Genomic DNA, 4837 nt, shown 5'->3' on the forward strand with positions numbered 1-4837 from the left:
GGGGGCGCCTAGAATACATCAATTGTTGGCCGTGTGCGGCGCCATCCTCCACAGTTTACACCCCCAGTCATATTCTCGCGGTGCTTAGGCAAAGCCCTGCGCGGATCACTTCACCATCACCGTCACCACGCCATCATGCTAATGGAACTCATCTACTTCCTCGACATCTTGCTGGATCAAGAGGACGAGAGACGTCATTGAGCTGAACGCGTGCAGAACTCGGAGGTGCCATACGTTTGGTACTTGATCGGTCAGAGCTAGAAGAAGTTCGACCACATCAACCGCGTTGTCAAACGCTTCCGCTTACGGTCTACGAGGGTATGTAGACACACTCTCCCCCTCGTTGCTATGCATCTCCTAGATAGATCTTGCATGAGCGTAGGTAAATTTCTTAAATTGCATGCTATGTTTCCCGACAGTGGCATCCGAACCAGGTCTATGCGTAGATGACATGCACGAGTAAAACACAAAGAGTTATGGGCGGTGATCATCATACTACTTACCACCAGTGTCTTATTTTGATTTGCGGTATTGTTGGATGAAGCGGCCCAGACCAACCTTACATGACCATGTTCATGGGACCGGTTCCACCAGCAGACATGTAACTAGTTTTGCATAAAGGTGGTTGGCGGGTGTCTGTTTCTTCCACTTTAGTTGAATCAAATTTGACTGTGGCCGGTCCTTGTTGAAGGTTAAAACAGCAAACTTGACAAATCACCATTGTGGTTTTGATGCGTAGATTAGAACGGTTCTTGCTAGAAGCCCATAGCAGCCATGTAAAACTTGCAACAACAAAATAGAGGACATCTAACTTGATTTTGCAGGGCATGTTGTGATGCGATATGGTCAAGATATTATGTGATATATGTTGATGTATGAGATGATCATTTGGATCACGTATCACTTAGATGACTTGAGGGATGTCTATTTAAGTTGGAGTTCATTAGTAATTTGATTAATAGAACTTAATTTATCGTGAACTTAGTCCTGATAGTATTTGCAAATTATGTTGTAGATCAATAGCTCGCGATGTAGCTCCCCGTTTATTTTTGATATGTTCCTAGAGAAAAATAAGTTGAAAGATGATAGTAGCAATGATGCGGACTGGGTCCGTGATCTGAGGATTATAATTATTGCTGCATAGAAGAATTATGTCCTTGATGCACCGCTAGGTGACGGACCTTTCGCAGGAGTAGATGTAGATGTTATGAACATTTGGCAAGCTCGATATGATGACTACTTGATAGTTTAGTGCGCCATGCTTTACGGCTTAGAACCAGGACTTAAAAAAACATTTTGAACGCCACGGAACATATGAGATGTTCCAAGAGCTGAAATCAGTATTTCAGACTCTTCCGTGTCGAGAGGTATGAGACCTCTAACAAGTACTTTGCCTACAAGATGGAGAAGAATAGCTCAACCAGTGAGCATGTGCTCAAAATGTCTGGGTACTACAATCACTTGAATCAAGAGGGGGTTAATATTCCATATAAGATAGTGAATTAAATCCAAAGTCCCAAAAATAAATCCTTAAAAAATGTTCAATATTTTGGTTGGGACCAGAACCCTTACCAAAAATTATCAAATATTTAAAAAGGCATTTTTGGAGCAATGAATGAGATTTCTAGGGTTTTTGCCCCTTTTTTATTTAAGTTTTTGAGGCTTCCAAAATTCCTCAGTTCAAATTTTCAGAATTTAAACATGATGCTCACATGAGGTCTAGCCTAATGCATAACAGGACCAGGGATGTGACATTGCCAACAGTGTTGTTGTCATTGCCATCGCTCCAACTGCTAGCACAAATAATCACTACTCTTCTTGCCTTACCCCTGAAGAGGATGTGCTACTGCCTTTTTACCTGATTGGATATTTGACTATGCAATTAATATTAAGTATACTCGGTGAAACATTTATTTTTCTGATATCTGGTTATTCTGTTAGCGATTATATCAGCAATTTTTCGTGGACCGGGTGTACTAGATAATGCAATCAGCATAGCCTCTACATCAGGTAAATACGTTATCTTATTGCTGGTCCTCCTGCCACCTTGGCTGTTTGATGTGTGAGCTTCTGTTCATGGTGATTCGGTGACATATATAAGGATTAATGTCTGAGCTTATGTTCATGGTGATTCGTGACATATATAAGGATTGTGATTAATTCATTGTGTCAGGGCTATTAATTTCTTACTGCTGGATAACCTGTATTGCTAATCTGTTGTCCCTTCTTTCAGTTTATAATCACTACTACTTAATCGATGTGTTCTCAAGTTCTATTCTGATTTGCTTCCTAGCTAGGTTCTCGAATAAGTTCCTGTGGTTGTAAACACCTACCCTTGAATTGCATGTTGTTTTGCTGATTATGCAGAGCACATAAAACTGTAATTACAAAATCATGTGTTGAATTTGTTTGAGGGAGAGAACTATGTGCAAATGGAAGTAACATACGTGACAGTCACATATGATGGATGAAAAGAGTATGTGGTATGTATTGCCATGGCTTCACCGATAAAATGTACTGAACTATTCTTAATACTACAATCGGTTCTTGGTTTCATAAGGAAACAAGAAGAGGATGTGGGAAGGATTCCAATGTTTATTTGCCCACAGCATTCAGGGCTACTATTGGCATTATCATATTTATTTATTCTGCTAGATGAAATGGTGCCAAGTCCACACCAGAACAATGGGAAGTTCAGTATGGTAGGTGATGTTTTTTTCATTTCAGTTTCTTAAGGAGCAATATAGATAATTATGTTTATATGCTGTTTGTAGTATGAATATTCAAAGCAGTATTTCAACTCCGTTACTTATATTGAACACAAGCAATTGTACAAGGTGGTAAGTATAACTCAACCAAACTATGAAATTTGTGGGATTGTCTACTCAATTCCTATGTTCTATCCACCAACTCCTGTTTTCGATACCTCCTGCACATTTCTTTGGATAACTCCAGTTGTTTTCGACAAATCTTTGTTATTCATGTTTTACTCACCTTTCATCTCTTCAAGACCTTGAGTTCTCTATTGCAGGCTGTAATTTTTATTTTTACCACTCAAGGCTATATTATTTCTCTGTAGCTATATTATTAAGCGGAATCATTTAGGACTGCCCTTCTTTCCTGCCTTAGAGTGGATAAAATTATCGGTAATATGCCAAATATCGGTAACTAAGGAACATTTTGTACTCAGGTGCAAAGATAATGCTCAAGTTAAATGAACCTTGATTTTGCTTCTGGGCGGATAGTTCAGTGTATTATCAATGTATATGTGCGTGCAACTCAGTCGAACATCTATAGACCCTACAGACTGGAAATTCCATTATATGTGTTGTAAATTCTTAGGTTACAGTTTCAAATTAAATATAAGTATTATTATGTGTATGATTGACAACCCCTATAACTGAACCTTCATATATGCATTACAAGCTGCCCTCCCAAGTATACGCAATGTATTAGACGGTTGCAAAGTCTGTACTTGCAGAATATTGTCTTTGATTATGATTTTCTGAGTTTGTACATATTTTTCCCTTCCACCGACATTTTGTTATCTTTTCGTAATGATTCTGCACATGTCTTAAGATTATCAAGTGCCAATTTCCACTGGATGCCATGGTATGCTGTTCTCCATGTATATACATATAGGTTTAGTCTATTATTATTTTTGATGAAAATTTCATAGGTGATATGAACCGCTCCATATATATTTTGTGTTAGCAATGTCTCCAGAAGAATGATGTAGCTTGGATCTCTAAATTTATTGTGTGGGCGTCTTTGTTTTTCATTTCAATAGCTCACTGAATGTTGGATACTGATCAAAATTGATTTCTGCAATTTGTTTCAAACTTAGTACCGTTACCTTGAATGTAATTTTGTAACATATATGATGTATTTTTCAAGATGTGGCAAGCCAATCTGAAGTTTCTTATTATATTTTTCTTGCCAGGACAAAAGCAAAAGGCTAAGAAATTTCCGCCTTCATCTCTCTGTGCACAGAGTATCCTCTTCTCTTTCATTGAGCAGAGATCCAATTTTCTGTGATTATATTTGTTCTACACAAAACTTCTATGATGTGCATATTGTTCTGACGAATTTGGTCTTCCCTTTGTCTATGTGATGAAATTCTATCAAATCAAATTATATTTAGTCAGGCTTTTCCAGACATCTTGTAATAATCCATAGATCATATAGACTATAGTTGTATCTTTGTTTGGCAAATTTCAGTAATAGTACTTTCATATAGACTAGCAAAAGTACCCGTACGTTGCACGGGAGAGAAATTAAATCATCCAAAACTGAAGCGACCCATCTGTGTTGCCACTTCTTTGCCATTATCATTGATGGTGGTCATGTTCACCACCTATTCAGGACGAAGGTGATCAATCCCAAGGTGATGGGGTTGTTCATCACACTGTGGCACGCCACCTTCACGAGCCCCTCCCTGCACCCTACTATAATTTTGCGGACTTGTAGTGATGGTGGGTGTCACCCTTGTCTTGTCTACACATAATGCATGTACTACCTCCACACTCCTGCATAGAAATGTAATGACGTACCTTGTGTGATGAGCATAGGCTGCCAAAGTTCGAACCGTTGAGATTGGACACTTCGGTTGCAGTAATGTCATGCATGAAACTTACGATTTAGCTTGTTTTCGGTTGAGGGACTCCAACTTGCGAGTGAATTGCTTATTACAAACCTATCAATCAACTCCTACAGGGAACCAAGATAGTGTTGATGGATGCATGAAGGAACTCATTAGTAGACCAACAGTAAGTTGGCAAAAATGAAAATAATCATGATAAATACGATTAAGACACTGTAATCACCTGCAGTATTG

The 4837-nt window shown here is 38.6% G+C and overlaps 1 pseudogene; it reads left to right on the top strand.

Annotated features, from left to right (window-relative positions):
• The window catches only part of LOC119336528, a 48133-nt pseudogene extending 43836 nt beyond the window's left edge, over positions 1-4297 (top strand).
• Positions 4298-4837: the final 540 nt, after the last annotated feature.

The sequence above is a fragment of the Triticum dicoccoides genome, chromosome 7B (assembly GCF_002162155.2).
Source record: "Triticum dicoccoides isolate Atlit2015 ecotype Zavitan chromosome 7B, WEW_v2.0, whole genome shotgun sequence".
Taxonomy (NCBI): domain Eukaryota; kingdom Viridiplantae; phylum Streptophyta; class Magnoliopsida; order Poales; family Poaceae; genus Triticum; species Triticum dicoccoides.